At 42.0% G+C, this 18,087-nt stretch overlaps 1 long non-coding RNA gene across 1 annotated transcript in view; it reads left to right on the top strand.

Moving 5' to 3' along the window:
• Positions 1–3,703: 3,703 nt before the first annotated feature.
• Positions 3,704–18,087, top strand: part of LOC116183786 (uncharacterized) — a 54,111-nt gene continuing 39,727 nt past the window's right edge. Inside the window, exon 1 of the long non-coding RNA XR_004148479.2 lies at positions 3,704–3,801. This is a non-coding gene — a long non-coding RNA (uncharacterized LOC116183786). The remainder of the gene's footprint in view (positions 3,802–18,087) is intronic.

Here is an 18,087-nt window from a genome sequence, read left to right on the forward strand (position 1 = left end):
TAATTTGAGTGAAATTTCTGTTTTAGGAGTGAAACTAATTTCAGTTGCCTGTATCTGCAGGGGAATCTGAGGTTTGTGACAGCTCTGCACATGGAAACACATTGGCACAGAGGACAAACTGTTCTGCACCAGCCTCTGGGGACATCCTGCAGCTCAATTTTCTGTGTCGCAGTGCCAGGCATTTGCCATAACCCATTTCTTCTGCAGGGAACAATGAGCAGGCAAATATTAAAACAAGTTATTTCCTGATCATGCAAATTGATGCAGCCTGTTTTTCTATGGGATCTCTGGATGTCATAAGCATAATGACAACCAATGCAAGCATTTCCCATGACCTCACTTTTCCATGCACTGCCTGAAATACGTCACAGACTCTCATCTCTTCTCCAGTGATCCTCTGACTCCGGGGAAACCAAAAGCAACATGTGCCACTGCCTGTTTTGAGTCATGTGGTACTGCCTGGCTCTCAAATATGTTTGCTCCTTCCCAGCAGGCAATCAAATAGGATAGGTTCAAATTTCTCTCACCTTGCAGTCCTTCCCTCACTCACAATGCTCACTGGGGTCTCCATCCTCTATCCAAATCCTGGTTTTCACTGCTTTTTAGGAACATCTTATCTTTGATAGCTCTTCTGTTTTGTCCAGTGTGCCTGAAAGTGGCCACTGGATTCAGAAACTGTTGGGAAGTTTGCAAGTGAGGCAGGAAGGAACTAACAGCACATACACTGTGACAGCTGTGCGACACAATTGGCTGCAGAATTTAACTTCTTCAGAAAAATACTACCCAAACATGTTGGCTTTGTGTGCACGACTTTCACCAGAAAGAGGATGTGAAGGAAGATAACCTCACATGGAATGGATGTGCTGCACAAATTCATGGCCAACTGAAAGATGCTAGGTTCCAATACCATGAAGATAAGAGGAATTTGTGGAAAAATTTGGGCTTGTCATATGGCACTTGTCATCAGCCCTAAATGAACTTGAAAGTAAGCACATCCATTCAAGAAATGAACAAGATATCAAAGTTGCATGTGACATTTGAGTGAAACCTTTTGTTTCTGAGCTTTTAATGCACAGAATGTGCAGCAGGATCTGCTTGGAATTGCTTAGCTCTCAAATGCTGTTTATTGGATATTGACAGACACAAAAAGGTAAATCAGTACCATTACCATCTGTAAGACAATAAGAACATGTATAAGGCTTGGACAATCATCAGAGCTTTGAGAATAGTCCCAGGACCCTGTGGAAAATTCTAACTAAAAAAAAAAAAAAAAAAAAAGAAAAAAAATATAATTGTTTTCTTCCTTCTGATTCCTGTTGGTTGTAGTCTCCTGACCATCTTTTGTTAAGACATGAGGATCACAGCCTGGCTGCTGGCATTTTTGCCTGCAAGTGTCCAAGGCATGGGTCAGCCACCATAATGTGTCTCTACATTTGCATAGAATTCACCTCAGTAAGAGAAACTTGCTTAAGAAACTCTACAAATATGGAAAAAAAAGGATGTTGGAAAAAATGGAAAAGAATTTTTTTTCTTCTGTCTAGAAGAACCTGTAGTATTCAAACCATGTGCTGATGGTATAAATTCCTGGAGGGCTTTATGTTGTCTGTATTGTGCTGGTTAAAGAACTACTACTTTCTTTTCAGTGTTTCTGTTCAGCACATCCGTTTAAGAACAGGATTGAATATCTGAGCTTTGGAATAATTAAAATTAACAAATGATGGCACTGCTATTTTTATTGCTGTAATTTCTAGGAGCCAAGTTCATACTAAAGCCCATTGTGACTATCTCTTTTCATGACAGTCAGGCAGAACAGAGCCAAGTTCTGCTTTCACTTACAGCCATATAAATCTAAACTACCTACATATTCCTTGCCAGTAATACTTGTGTATGCTGGAGTGACTGTTCTATAGTATTATTTTCCCATAGAAAGCAAAGCAATAATTCATCCATCTGACTTAAGAGGGCAGGTTCCAAGTAAATTGCAAGCACAGCTAAAAATGGAACATTAAATGAGTGGGGGAAAATACAAGGAAATAAAACAATTTTAATATTTCCAGTCTTGAACATAAGTATGCATTCACATGTATGCATACCAAAAATATCTGTTTGCAATCAACTTCTTTGTCACTTACTGCTGGAGTGCTAGATTCAGAGAGCCTGCTACTATGAGATGATGTGTGAGAAGCAGCACAAAATGAGAAAGTGGACACAGCAGCCAAGGCAGCCCCAGGGAGGAGACTTTTCAGGAAATTTTTGGTTTGTGAGGTGCTTGGGCAGCTTAACTGGGGAAACCAGAGCAGGGCCGATAAAGAAAGAGGGAGAGATAGACAAGATGAGTCTGTTTTGAGTGCTGAAGCAGCATCCCAACACAGGCAGAGCTGTTCTGGGCTTGGATGTGAGAATACCTTGCAGATGGGAGGTGATGGGGGTTTGGGAGCTCAGCTGTGGTGAAAAGGAGCCTGTGGCACAGGAAGGCTTTGCCAATGGGCTGCACACATGGCTCTGCTTTCACAGCACAGGGAGGTTCAAGGGACAAGGATACAAAAGTCAGTGCTCCCTCCCTGCTATGCAGCTGCCAAGTGTGCTTTGACAGGGTCCTGAGGGTCTCTTGCTGTTGTTAACACAGGTGCCACAGAAGCTTTCAAGGAAAAGTAGTTATTTGAAGTGGAAGCAATCCCTGCAGCCTGGAGGGATGCCATGTGAGAAGTCTCCAGGCCCTGGCTTAGCCAAGAGTTCATATGCCAATTTGGCATTTTACACATATAAATATATGCTTATATTAGTAACAAATATTATAGAGTTGAAAATATATGGCTTGATACCAAAATGGAGGATAGCTTTATGTAACTGCATTGGAATTATCTGCACCCAGAAATACAAGCCAGACAACAAGAATGAATATAGCAAACTAATGGCGATATTTGAGAGGAGAAGTTTCCCACGGATTTGCAAGAGCTGCAGCTGGAAAAGACATGATGTTCCTGGCTCTGCTGCCAATGCTGAGCAGCTCTGCAGTGTTACACACCTTCAGCCCGTGCTCTGGGCTGTGCAGGGCTGCCTGACAGGGCCACACTGCTCAGTGAGAGCTCTGACCAAGCACTCACAGTGTTTCTATCATCAGGTGTGTGGCCACAGATGGAAGTGGCAGCACAGTCTGAGGCCTGGCATTTGGTATAAATGTGACCATTTCCTTTCTGTCCTTTTGCTGTTTGTGAGCTGACCCTGCTTGCTGCCAGCACACTGCAATTCTCATGGAGCTGTGCTGGACTAACCCATAAAGTCCTCCTTGACTACTGAGGATGGTGGTTGTCTGAGTCACACACTGCTGTTTCTATCTAGATTGGAGGGCTGTAGCATACCAGGTCTCCAGAGGACTACTGATTTCTTCCTGAAATTCTAGTCATGGCTTTTACCACTTTTCCCCCTTACACACGGTACAGGTATTTGAGAAGGTCACCTGCAACATCTCCCTCCAAAAATATCTAAAAGAAGTGACACAAAGTGTGGGGATTTAGGTTAAATTCTAGTTCTCCCAGTCCCCTGGCTCAGACCAGGAATACATGGAGGCAGGAAAGGGGGTGAAGTAATAAGCATTAATTTTATTTCTCCCATTGTTTTCACCAAGAGAATGAATTTTTTCCTGTTTCTACTGTTAAAAAAAAAAAAAAATCTAAGCAGACCTCCCTCTTTTTTGTGTCATGTAGGTTGAGTAGGACCAGCACTGCCATACAGACTCTCCTGAGAGGCTCCTGATGGAAGGAGTCTGGCACAGGCCTGCTGGTCTCTGAAATGACCTTCTAGGTAAATGAAGAAGATAGCCGTATCTTTTGGAAACTGGATTTTAGGAAAGGTAAATGGGGTGGTAAAGTGCATTAGAGTGCCTTAGTTGCTAGTCCTTGCAACACCTTGGTAACCTGGGTGCTCAGCATCTGAATAAGCAGGAACAGAGAGCAATTTCTGCTCCACAGAAGCTGGCACCACTGCCAGAGAGCTACAGGGAGGCAGTGCCTCTCCTCAGCACACAGGTCACGGGGGGATACTTTTTCCATAGCTTCTGTGTTTCCACCACAGAGCCTTGACCCCCATGGGAGCATCCAAGGTGACACATCAGCAGAAATGGGGAGTGCTGCAGAGGTGTCTCAGGCTTGGGCTGCAAGTCATGCACTCTTGGGATAAAGAAGTTGTCTGTACATGACAGAATCTCCTGCTTTCAGCACACAGGAAGGCATATCCTTTACTCAGTGGCACTTTCCATGCAGCACAGATACTCACTGAGAGTCCACAAATCCCAGATCATGTCCCCAGGCTGCCACCCTGGGCTTGGCTTCCCCAGTTCCCTGTGAATACAGCTCCTCAGAGACACAGCTGATTCCTGGTACATGAGTCCTTTGAAAGGAAACCATGAAATCTCTCTGGTTTGTTTCAAGTCCTCTAGTGGTGCTTGATTATGAAGACCTCCCAAAACGAAACAGCTCAGTCCAAACTGGCAGTAAAAGACTCCTTTGGGAAGTGGACAGAAAGCCACTGTGCTTGGTCCAACATGAGGGAGAGAATGGCAGGAAATTGGGGAGCAGTGGTGAATAAAGTCTGGCTCCTTTCCTATTGCCCCAGAGTGACTGACAGGTGCTCAGTGCAGGCAAAACCTCTGGGGAAAGGATGTAACATTAGGGAAGTTAAAATTAGCTTGCCCAATATAGGCAAAAGCCTCCTGAGAGCACCCAAAGGTGTTTCGCAGTATCTTCAGTGAGCAGACAGCCCAGTTTCAAGACCTTGCCTCCAAACAGGGTGATGCTGAGTGACAAAATTGTCGTCTGGTATGAGTGTATAAACCATCCATTTTCCCCCTTTCCTCATATTTTAATAATTAGATAGTGTCAGATTTTAGTCCCTCTATTAGTTAAAAAAAAAAAACAACAAAAAAAAGAAACTCCATCCTGATCTGATATTTATCTCCTCATCATGAAGAATATCAGCTGCATGGTTCAAGCACAGAAGAGTAATTTTAGTCAGACTAAGGTCATATGAAAGGACAGCCCAGACTTCTTTAAGTATGTAGAGCATTTCTGGCACGGTGTGTGTGACAGAGACTCTCAGTCACACAGTGATGGAGGCTCAGCATAGAACAGACCATCAGCATGCCTGGGTGGGGGCTGAGATTTGTAGGCGAGGCCTGTGAAACAAAGCTCTGAAGGTGAGACGTTGGGAAATGTACTTGGAAACATATTTTGAAGGCTCCCTTGACTGTAGCAAAAGCAACAGTGGCAATAACTGTATGTTGGTTTATTTTATTCCAAGGATTGTGGTTTTCACTACTTGGCTGTGGATGGCTGAGTCTCTCATGCAGTGATAAAGCTCATCCATAAGTCATGGTTGCAACAAGTGACACAGCAGGGCTGGAGACAGGGAGCAGCTTTTCCATGACCAGAGCAGTCCCATATGGGGACAGTCTGGGGAAATTTCGCACCAGACATATGGGAGCGGGGGGCAGATACTGTGAGATACTGAAGATGTTACACTTCAGTGGAAATGACAAGGTGCTAAGAAAACTCAGTGCCTTGAAGGTTGAGACTGACTGGTGTTTCTACAATGTCCTCCATATTATGGGAAATATCACAGATTCCAGAATCATGACCTGAAATAATTTGTTTCTGCATTTTATGTTTATTGCCTGTTTATTCTCTATTTGTACCCTTCCTTTATCAGTTATATTCTCCTACTATTGGAATATTAACTTTATGATGCAACTTTTTGTGAGTATTTAATTCCAGTAAAACATTTCAGTAAATCAAAATTCAACTTTTTAATTCAGTGTTGCTCAACAAGTCTTTGATTGGATTTAACTTTTCAGTATTTGAATTGGTGAATTTTCAGTATCATTTCATCAATCTCTTAACTACTTGTAATAAAAAGAGGGAAAACAAAACAAACAAGAATAAATAAAAGAAAGAAACCTTTGCTCCTTCCTAATTTCATATATTGCCTCCACTTTTTCTCTTACTATAGTCCCCAGCCAGAAAAGTGGGAGAAATAAAGTATCTGAGGAGATATGGAGAAAGACTGAACACAAGCATTTTTCTTCCATTCTCTCCTCTCCCTTTCCTTTGTCTGTGGAAAAAAAGGATAGAAATATGAGCCTTAGTCCCTCCACCTCCCCTTCACAAAGATCAGAGAAGTTTAAAAACAAAGTGAAAATCAAAACCTGGGATTAAAAATCAACAGAATTACTTGGATTATTTTGTTCCAAATATATTTGGCACAAAAATGTGTTACTTGGCAGGAGAAAACTCTGCCCTGTTTCATTTATTTGTCAGGTCTGTTCATTAGCCATATGTCAGGAGTTAGTCACTGCTTGTGTAGACCACATTATGTCCATGCTGCCTAATTAGTCCCATCCCACTGAACCCCAAGGGATTTTCTGATTTTAACCTAAACCAATAGGTTTTTATATTAAAAAAAGGAGAAACAGGGATTCAAAGATCTGTCAAGGCTGAAGCCTGTGGTCAAGCTGGAGGCATTAGCTGTCAGGAGGAGTGCCTGCAGTGCTTGCACAAGGACTGGGCTCTTCTTCCTCACAAAGTTCCTGCCAGAAGAAATTTAGAAGCTTCCTCTCTGCTGGGAGCAAGCTATTCATTATTATTCAAATTTCTTGCTGGATGCTATTCAGAGGCTCACATGGCAGACAAATATTTATTTTGCACTGAGGACTGGAGGGGTTCCCACTGCCCTCACTGCCATGAGCTCCACAGGGCTATGGGCACCTCTGCCCAAGGCTAATGCTCTTATTCATTGTCACAGAAGAGCCCAAAATTCAGGCACTAGAATCTCACAGCAACATGTCATTTTTTTTCTCCTTGCTTCTCACACATTAGAAAAGATAATTTCTAAATCTTTGAGTAATAGTATATTTATAATTTTATTAAATTAGAGTAAGAATTTATAAATCTTTCTCACTGCATCTATTCTCACTTCTGCATCCATCTTTGCACACAGAAATACCCAGAGGCACATGGAGAAGAATTTCATTGTGCTATGACCCCTTCTGTCCAAGGACTCCTGTAAGTGTTAAAACTGATGTTCAGAGGCAGAAGAGATCACAGAAGATCCCTTCCACCTCTCTGCTGCAGAGAACACCAAATGCAGAGTTCCTGGCTCCCAGGAGCATGTGCCATAGCCATGGGACCACATCAGCTCCAGTTTCTAACTCTTATTATAGCATCACGAACCTCTAGGCCCTGGGCAGCTCATTGACCTCCCTCTTCCAGTTCCTTGCAGTCTAAAAGGGTGACAAAAATTCTTGCCAGGCCCACAGTTGGCTCAGGATTAAACGTGTGCAAAGTTTGATGAAAAGACAAGGTGTGAATGCTAGCTGCTGTCAGCGAAGGAAATGGGGCGGTTTAGCAGGTTAGGATACCACCTACAACTACTGTATTTATTGCACCAGAGAACAGGGAATTGGGCTTTCAGGTTTTGGCTATTTTCTATTCATTGGAGTACATTAAGTATAAGAGTAATTTTGAAATACAACAGAGAGATATTACTGGTAATGATGGACACAACAAATATTGAAGACAGTAACAGTGTGGTGCTAGCCATGTCAAATTCCATCTTGCTTCAGCTGCTTTCCAGGAAAATAGATTTCTGGCTTTAAATATGAGGATTAGCAGCAGCAGATTTAGGGCTTAAAATAAAGTATGTATTTTAGATTTATTTAAGGGCCTTTGACTCCAAACACTTTGCTTTTAATATATCGCTTACTGGGCTGACATGGTTTTCATTTTTCATCACTACTTTACATTCCAGTGTTTGAATGGTTTGTGAAGGGGAAGCCTGAGTTTTTCAAAAGTTGGAATTCTGCGGCTGCTATTTAAGCAGTGGTTGCTTTTATTTTCTGCCTGTAGCAGGTTCTTAGCAGAGAGAACTGTAATTCAGAACAATTCAATTTTCCATCATTTAAGAAGCAAGACATGTAATGGCTTAATCCTGATTATACACAACCATTTTTGAGGGACGACTTCCAGATGTTCATGTTATTTTATTTATTTTTCTTTCTTTTTTTTTTAATGTGAGTGCTATCCATTTCTTTGGACTTGGTGCTAGGAAAGAAATCTCTGAAATCCCCAGGATAGAAACCTTGATCAAACTTCAGTCAAACTGAAGTCAGAAAGCTTCCTTGAATTCTTAAATATTCACTGATCAAGTCCAACTCAGGCTGCAGCAATGGAAAATTTTCTCTTAAATCCTACCCTGGAGGGAATTTCTATTTGGAGAAGAGCATGTTTGCTCTTCAATTTTTCTTGGACTGTCTTTAGAGATTGTTAAATATGACGAGGTCAGAGCTCTAGGATCTGGTTTTTATCCAACCAACTTTGACCTTGTGGAGGCATTGTCTGTACTACCAGCCAATATTTCATGGTTAAAGGTCAATTACGATGACTCCTTTAGTTCCAAAGAATTTCAGGGGGGAAGTGTGGAAGAAGGCAATGAAAGTGTTGGAAAATCAAAAACTAGTTTGGTAGCAAATGTTCTGTGTATACCAGATTTTAGAGCCCATATCTCCCAGTGTCAAATGTCCAAGTCATGCACTGTCCTTAACATGCCTTTCCTGTAAACCATGCTTTCTGGCTCAGTGATACAAGCTGGCTTTTGAGATGTGAAATGATCTCCCAAGTCTGTTTCCAACAAAAATTGCCAGTTTTAATTGAATTTTGGTGCTGTCTTTGCACACATTATTCTAATCATCCTGCTGGGAGGGTTCTCTATGTAGAAAAACTAAGAGGTTCATGCTGAGGCTCTGCTGTACAGATCCAAGGGACAAATTGGAGTTCGTGTAGCTGACTTGCAGGCAAGCTTGTTAATAAAATTTAACTCTTAAAGAAGACAGCTTAGTCCTGACAACTCTGATTGCCTTGGCACACTGTGGTGGAAACACAATTACAAGACTGGACTGCTCTCAATTTGCTCCATATAGGGATAAGGAAGGAAAAAAAGAGCATCCTGATTATTGCTTAGCTCAGCATTATCTTTTCATCTGCATCTTGGTAATCCTGCACAGGTAGATCAATAAATTTCCTCCTCTTCAGCGAGTACAGCGACCTCAGGCATGAGCTGGCTGGTTGGATTCCCACGAGTCCAGCCCTGAGGCTGTTCCGTGGGCAGCCAAAGCTCCCCGAGCGCTGTGCGCTGGTGCTCAGCAGTGGGTTTTGGCACGGTAGTTTATAAGAGCATTATGAGAACCCACTGCTGATTATAACCTAGTTACACAGTAAAAACAGGGGCCTTTGATCCTGCCTGATGTAAGCCCCTGCGTGTCAGTGTTCCCCTGCGGGGCAGCTCCTGTGCTCAGGAATGGCAGGAGGGCAGTGCCGGGCAGCACAGGCACAGCTCCCAGCTCTGCCCAAAGCAGCCCCGGCCTCCATCCTATGGCCCAGTCCCCTCACAGCCTTACCCACTGTCCTGCACCACCCTCAAGGATCACTTCCTGCCCTGTGGAAACATTTCTTCAGCCCCTGTGCCTGTGACTGGCCTGACTTCCCCAGCAAAGCCAGGGAACTCCAGGCAGAGGTTGTGATTGTGGGGAGGTTATGATTGTAGGGAGCAAAATAAAACAAAGCTGAGTAAAACAGGAGGTGCATTAAGGCAGATGAATAAAAACACACAACAAACCTCCCTGATAAAGTACTGTTGAACTAAAGCAACCCGATCCCTGAGTTAGCTATGGTGATGCATCTTATTCATCACCCAGGAGAAAGGGGCCGGCAGGGAGCTGGGGGAACAGCATGGGCAGTGTGGATAATTGTGGAGGCCTGCTGGTAGATGGAAAACATCTGGTTTGTGTTTGAGTTAAGAAGGGATATTTAACTCTATTACCCAGATTTGTATCTGTCTATTACTTATTCAGATTTATTAGAACAGGCTCACAACATCAAGGTTACGTGAGGCTGAGACATCTTTGTGTGTCAGGAGCCACAGAAAACTGATGTTTAAGGCAGCAAAGTTACAACAAACACCTGCACCTTGGTGCCTGTGGATGGAATCATGGGTGATGTGTGCAGGGCATGTGTGGGATGCCTCAATAGGGAGGTACCTGTGCACGTGCCTAGTGGTGGGCACAGATAAGGTGATGTGAAAGGACAAAGAAATGTAAATTTGAGACACTAACATTCTCCAGCCTGAATACAAGACCAGCAGCTCACAAAATCAGTGAAAAGGTGGATCTTCAGTGACTTTCTTCAACACCAAGCTATCCTCTACCTTTCTGCTGCAATGTTTTACCCCCACACACCACCTACCTTCAGTAGCATCCTCCATGTCCCCCACCTTTTCCTGCCACACAGCCCATACTGCCCTATCTAGGTCCTCTAGTGCTTTTCCTTTGCTTTTCCATGTCTCTTTTCCTCTTTCTTAATGTGAAATCCTTTCTCAAGGTATTCGATCTCTCCTTTTGCCCTTCTCAGTCTGTGAAACTGATGTGTGTAGGGACTCAGTCCCCTTGAAAGCAGTCTCCAAAGTGTCTTAAACCAAGTGTCTGAGCTGAAGGGAATTTCAGAAATGGGGTGACCCAAGTTAATGGCCTTGGGACCCATATTGCAAATTCAGGGCACCAAACTGCGCTGCTCTGAGACTGACAGCAACTATGGTTCTCCTCTCCCACCTCCCTCCAGCTCCTAGCCTGAAAGTATTCACTTTGGGAGCAAGGTCTCTGCCAGGTTTCTTAGGCAATCATCCACACTGTAGGAATAGCAAGGAGTGAAAGCAAATAAGTCACAAGGCACCCCTAGGCTGAAATTGTTACCCAGCACTGTCCCATGGATCCCCGTGAACACACAAACATGAGTGCCACTGTTTTGTGGGACAGTGTCCACTCTGATTAGTCAGTGATGGTTTCAGAGATTTTTAGTCAGCCAGTTGCTGGCAGGTGTAAGCCTATATTTAACATTACCCAGTCCCAATTGTTATTTAAATGAAAATAGGGACTTTCTTTCCTTTAATTTCCATTTAATCCCTCCAAGATATTGGCTATAATTTGTCACATTTATAACTTCTGAAATTAACTTCCCTCCCATAGAGTTCAATAAATAACACTTTTCCTGAATAGCTCATTCACAGTGCAAAAACACCTTTTTCCTCATATTTTTCACTTCATAGAATGAAACCATATGAGGTGGTTAAATTTTACATGGTCAGCTCTGGCAGGCTTTTTATATTTATTTGAATTGCAAGATATAAATCAGTACTGGCTTTCTTCCAAGAACAAGGTATTTGTTATCTTGCTACATGTGTGTTTCTGGGTCAAAATTTGATAAGGTGTTTTTAGCATTATTTCATGGGGTAGGTAGGGTTTACATTGTTCTCTGCCAGGTTCCATGTTTTGACTGCAGAACATTACCTTATACTGCATTTTATTACAACTGATCAATGGAAGTTTGAACATTTTCCCAACTCAGAAATAACGTACGCAGTTGAGAATAAGTTTTCTTCAGGGACAGTCCCTTTTAACTGAATATCCCAAAAGCTTATGTGTGATCACAATTAGAATTTTTTAATGATTTAGAGCCATGACTTGAGCACAAGGCACAGTTCAGTAACAGGACTTTGGTGGCTTTGTATATTGAAACATCAGAAAAGTATGTGACTGAGATTTAGGAACCTGGCAATGAATCAGCAGCTGGGCAACTGAATTGAAATTGTGGCAGATAAATGTGCCAGTAACTTTAAGGGCTTAGCCAAGAGTACTCAAGATCTAAGGCCTGATCTTATGTAAATGCACAAATATGGAAAAATTCCATGGATTTTAGTGACTCCTCATTCACCTCATGATTCTTGGATTTTGTTGCTGTAATTAATTATTTACTGAATGAGTCAAAAGCAAAGGCCTTTCAGATAAATCTGTGCATAAGATCAGCACTCAGAGATTAGTGTCCTGACACCTCCCACAGAGGTATCAGTGTTCAAGGAAACAGCAAGTGAATGCTTATTATTCAGGACTTCTAGATCCTGAATCCTTTTGTTAACGATGAAATAAACCAAGTTTTCCAGGGAGTTATCTGGGGGCATGAATTTATGTCCTGGCTTTGAAAATTCAGGGAGAGCCCATGAGGTACCATTTGAGCCCCAGGTAGCTCAACAGGACAGACAGACAGATGGACCTTGGAAAGCCTCACTTTCAGATCTGTTGTGTCTACACGATTATTTCACTTTGTAAGAGAGATTTCAGTTCTCTGCTAACAAAACGGTCTGGACAGCTCTTCACACAATTCGCCAGAACACTGAATTAGACTTGCAATTTAGGTTTTCCTTAACTTCACTTTTTTAGACTAGATGATGGCAAAGTCCTAGATCTCTTTTCCATTGTGCCTGTTATCTTTTAATGCAAGTAAATAAAGGAATAAAAACTTTACAAAGTCTTGTTTACATTCATACAGATCTAAGCCTTCCCTTTAGCCTTGTATCCATATTTACCTCCTAAATGATCATTTTTTCTTCAGCTGTATCTGTCTTATGTGAATGACGTGAAAAATATTACTTACACACAGATGATTTTAGCTTAGCCCTTGTTCTCTGCACCAGGACAATGATGGGGTGATTTGTGCAAATTAGGAAGGGGATCTCACTTGTTATGTGCAGAGCTCTTCAAAATTTTCATTTTGAAAAATCCTCTAATTTAAACAAGGGCAGGTTCTGGGTTTCCAAAGGGAATTACTACTGTCAATAGGATTTATGATGGCATAACAAAGAAAAAGTAATCCATACTTTCTTCAGAACTTAACATTTCTTACCCTGTTTTCTGAGTTTTTAATTCTAAATCTGAATTATTTTTCTCTCCATGCTGTCATCAGCACATCGGCTCATTTTGTGGAACACAACTTCTCTACTGCATAAACCCCCTGGACATCTTTCTGTCAGAATTTAACTCAAACTCTCATCCAAGCTCCAAGCCTGCATCAGAAGTGAATAGAAGAAAATGGCATCTGATCCTAGGTTTTTGGAAGTTTTGTTATTTGATCCTTTTTTCATTCAACAAAACTCATTTCCTCCCCTGACAAAATATTCTCAGATCTCTTTCTCATGTTCTTTCCTCATCTTCAGTTTCACTTTGAATTAGTCTGCTCATTATCTCTGGAAGGAAACCCTTGATGTTCTCCCCGTCCTTGAGTTTGCTTTTGAATGCCATATTTCTGCTCCTGCTCTGGACAGTTTTGTTACTTAACTTCCTGATAGCTAGCAGCCATCTCTGTATATGTCACTGATCAAAAGTGGTGAGAGGAGAAGAATACAAGAAAGAAAGCAAAATACCTAGAAGTTTTGTTTGGCAAAGATCCAAAGCCTCCTATCTGATCAGTCATAACCTCCCTTCTGTCACTAACATGTTTCACTACAATTTACATTTAAATGGTGTTAAATGAAGGCTTTTCTCTTGGCTGCCCACCCCACCCCCCTGTCATGAGGGCATCCTTTCCTTCCACTTTCACCTCACAGTTGCTTGCATGGAAACCCAAGTAGAGATTCAACAACCCCCTCCTGATGGCTCTGTTTTAACTCCATGTATAAAACTCCTTCTTTGTAGGCACCACTGTTAACTGACAGGCAGTTCAGGCAAAGCCATGACAGACACAATAAAGGGAGAAATTTCACTATGAGGAAAATCACAAATAACTGCAAAGGAAGCTGTGAAGCATTTGCTATACTTTATGGAAAGTGTCTGAAGTTGTGAGATATTTATTGATGTGAAACTATGGAAAACTATCCTTAACAATAATTTAGAGATTACATGATGGGGTTGGTTAGGAAGGGGGTTCCTAGGGCCCTAATCTTCCATTTACTGAGCATGTCACCATCTCCTCCCAGTAAATTATCCCCTACAGTGTAAGGTAACAGCTGAAACCTCCTGATCCCAATAGGACCTACATCAGGTCTCATTCTTATAAAATTCTGTATTTCACACAGCACGGTGATTTCAACAGCACGTGGTAATTAATGGTCATAGAATGATAATTATATTCTACTGTAGAATAGAACTTCCTAAGATGGAAGTGACCCACAGGAATCATCAAAATCCTGGACTGGCAGAGAGGTCAGGTACTGATCTCTTCTCTCCGGGGACCAGTGGCAGGACCTGAGGGAATGACACAAAACAATGTCAGGGGAACATAGTTTAGAAATGAGGAAAAGGTTTTTTGTCTAGAGGGTGACTGAGCACTGAAACAGGCTCTCCAGAGAAATGGGCACAGCACTAAGAGCTGTGATGAGTACACATGCATACTCATGATGTATGCAAACTAGAAGGACTAGGTGTTTCTAGAAGGGGGAGAAGTTACTGTGGAAATTAAGTTCCAAACATTAATGTGGTTTTTTTCTTGCTTTCACGTGCCTCCAGACCCAGTTGTTTAAGCTAAACGTCTCCCCAGGAAAGTGCAGATATGAAATTCAAGAAAGACTTTGCTTTCTGATGAAGATATTCCTCTCCTTTGCAATATTTGGTGATTTCTCACACTTGAATACTGTCTTGTGCACAGTGTTCATATGCGCCAAATTATCAGTTGCATCTTCCTTTCGTGGTATTTATCGGCTCTGTATTTTACAGGTTATTAGGGCATTTCATTGAAAATAGTGTGGATCTGTAGGCCCCTGGTCCTTGTCCTCATTCTTGTGACATCAAAATACACCAGACTTGCAAAGTTTTTGATTATTCTATTCTTTGGAGGCAGGAGGAAACATTATCCACCCTGCACAGATGGGGAACTGAAGCACGCGCCGGCTGAAGTGATTTAGCTGAAGGAAGGAAGTTTGTGACTGCTCCATAAGGAATTGAATACAGTTTTTCCTATTCCCAGTGTGGTCCCCTTCCCCAGACAATGCTTCTCATGCCAAGTGCTCCAGCATTATAGCTCTCATTAGGCAGCAAGACGTCTGTGCTAATGATGCTTTAGTGACCCAGGCATGAGCACTGCACAGTGAAACACTTGAGTAAAAGCCTGACCTGCAAAACCTGCAGCAGAGGAGCAAGGTAAGAGGAAAAAACACTGAACACTTTGAGTTCACAGATTAATCTGGCCAGGTTCCAGCTCTAGAAAATATCACACAGTATGATTTTGAGCAAAGGTTGTTAATGAGGCCACATGTAAACTGAGTGTGTGTACAAGAAAGCAGACCAAGGGCTATATACACTTAATATGCTTTTCAGATTATTCTCCATCACCCAGAGAATTCCTTTTCTCAACCCTACACAAATGGAGCACTGAAATAAAAAATAAAAGCCATTGTCTATCCAATCAGTGTCTGGGTCACAAGAGTTTTAGTGTGGGCGGGTAACTGAAAAATTTCTAGCTATCACTGCCAAGAAAACTTTAAAATCTCACCAGAAACAAAAATTGCACTAAGGATAAACAAAACCAAAAAGAGGGTCAAAAGACCCTCAAATGTAAACTCTTAACAACAGAACATTGATAACTTAAATGAGAGAGAATGCAGGCCTTTTTGGCCTAGAAATATTTTAAAGATTCTCAGCACTTTAGAATGGGCTTGGCAGATCAGTTGATTGCAGTAAAAATTTGGGATCAGATCAGAAATACAGGAGGTGGAGGTAAGTGTAGGTACCATATAGGAGTGCTGAAACAGTGATAAAGGCTTGTAAGAGCCCAGTGCAGGGAGCAGGATGATGATGCTTTCTGAGGACACAGAGAACTGAGACTTGTTGACAGCCTTCTCTCGACTGTGGATTTTTAATAATGCATCTATTGCAGCACCTGAGTGTGGGAGTCAGCTGGGGAAAACAAGGGTTAAATGAGATATAAATATGAAGCTATGAATCAAAATATTAATGTCTTGAGTGCAACAAATGATGTTCTGTCTAGAAAAAAGCTATAGGAAATGTGTGGAAATGAGCACAATTGTTTTCTGAACTGTTATAGTGCAGTGAGATGCTGCTATTGAACACTTGAGGGCTGGAGTGGCTGTTCTAATGTGAGAGCTGTCAATCTTGGAACACCTTATTTTTTCTGCAATATCCATTTAAGTCTTAGTGCAGAGTGCTCAGTTTTCTCAGTACTTTCAGCAAATGAATGATCTGTTTATGAAATATGCACAGATTAGTCCTGTAGTGGGAATTTTTTTGGCTCATTTCTGCATGAGGCAAAACACATATGCTCAGAAGTACCAAAATATTTCAAGAAGATTTTCGCTTAATTGGTCAGTTCTAAAAGGTGACTCATAACAATTGTTTTCATTTTCAAAACAGGAAGTAATCTGAAAGGATTTTTCATGTTGAAATGGTCTGATTTCTTTCAAAAAATGATTGAAATTATCCTTTAAAACAGACTTTATTATCTTCTTCAGTTTTTGAAAAATATTTTGGGCACCATTTCATTAAAAATCAGGCCAAACCTACTCACCACTACTAGAAAAATTAAAGCACGCAAACATCTAAAACCTCAAACGGAAAGCCAGCATCCCACTGCACCCTCCCACATCCCTGTAAAGCAGTGCCACCCTGCAATATCAGGAACCATACTAATGTCCACTGGCAAAACTTCTCCCTCTCCCTTTGCTGTTCCACTGGTTGTCACCTTTCAAATCAGGACTCCACTTCTGGTTCTGCATTTTTCACAGGTTTGGTGAGACCAGTCAGTGAGTTCCACCTTCAATCTGAAAGTGTGTTGGATGTGTGAGGAAACCATCCCTCCAGCATTCCCCTCACTGAACAAAACAGGACTTTCCCTAGTGTTTCTAAGCAGAAAAGACTTAGACTTGCATGGTCATAGACTTACTCATAGTCCTGAGGGACCCAGAACTTGGTTTTTATACCTTATATGTTCTTGCTGAGGTTTTACACCTGTGTATTAGATAACTGGCCTAGACATTGTCGTTCAAAGAAAGCCTCTGTTTGAAACAAAAGACTTAAAGCCCCCAGAAGGATTGCCAGGCAGCTTTGTGTTCCAACATATTCCCCAGGGTTTCTTTCTCCTTTCCTGTTCTTTGTGTGCATTTATCTGCTTTTCTGTGCACCCACAGAATTGTGCAGGGAGGTACATCACTCACTGCTGGTGCAAGGAGAGGCAGTGGAGGGGGGGAGCAAGCTCTGGGGCTGACCCCCCAGGACAGGCAGCCTCATTTAGTTTGTGCTGGAGCCACATGGGATGATCTAATACAGCCTCAACATGTGCAACATGCATTGTCTGTAGTTTAATGTGCTTTATTTAGGTCCAGGCAGCAAGAGAAGGGAAATGAGGCTCGATAAACAATAGAAAAACATAGACATCTAAAAACAGATTATTTCCTACTCCTGGGCTGTACTGTGCCATTCCAGGTTCCAGTAAAAGTTGACGATTTTCATGGGAAGGCAAAACAATGGGTGTAGCATCACCATTGCTTGTGACCAACCTGCCTTTCCTTTGACACCCTGCATTTTTTTGCCCCTTCAATCTTCAGAAATTAACCCAAGTGTGACTGCTCATGTTCAGTTGTGCAGCTTCCATGGTGAGGTTGGGAGCTAATGTACCTTGGACTCGGAGGGATGTGATCTACCACATGTCTTAGTCCATGAAGAAGAGGAGATAAGCAGCCTGAAGCATTTTAGCAGCTGCTCCTATGAGGCTGAATGATAGCTTTTCAGATGAGCAGTGGTCTTGCTTATGGGCAATTAATTTACCTATTTATCATTAAATAAATATTTCCCATGCAAGCTGAATTAATGAGCTCCTCCCATGGCTTCAGTAAAAACTATGGGTTTTTTTTGGCCTTTAAAGAAAAGATGCTCTGCTCAGAACCTAGACAGCACTTAATAAGGATGGACTTGGCATGGGGGTTGAGCAGGGGGTGTGAGGAGCATGAGGTGTAGCAGACCTTTGGTTGTACAGCTCTCTAATTGTCAGATCCAAGTCAGACCATTGACTTCAGTCTCCAAGTCTTTCCCCACATGGAGAGCTGGTCCTGGAATGCTGCACTTGGTTGGCTTTTCTCATCTTCTCCAGTCAACCCCTTGAGAACTTTCATTAAGGAGATTTAGGAAACTCAAATTTTTGGAATGAAAGAACAAAAGAGAAGCAGTGTAGTTTTAGAGTGCAAGTCATTTTGGGTAAGTCAGACCAAGAC

Source organism: Lonchura striata, chromosome 7 (genome assembly GCF_046129695.1).
Source record: "Lonchura striata isolate bLonStr1 chromosome 7, bLonStr1.mat, whole genome shotgun sequence".
In the NCBI taxonomy this organism is placed as follows: domain Eukaryota; kingdom Metazoa; phylum Chordata; class Aves; order Passeriformes; family Estrildidae; genus Lonchura; species Lonchura striata.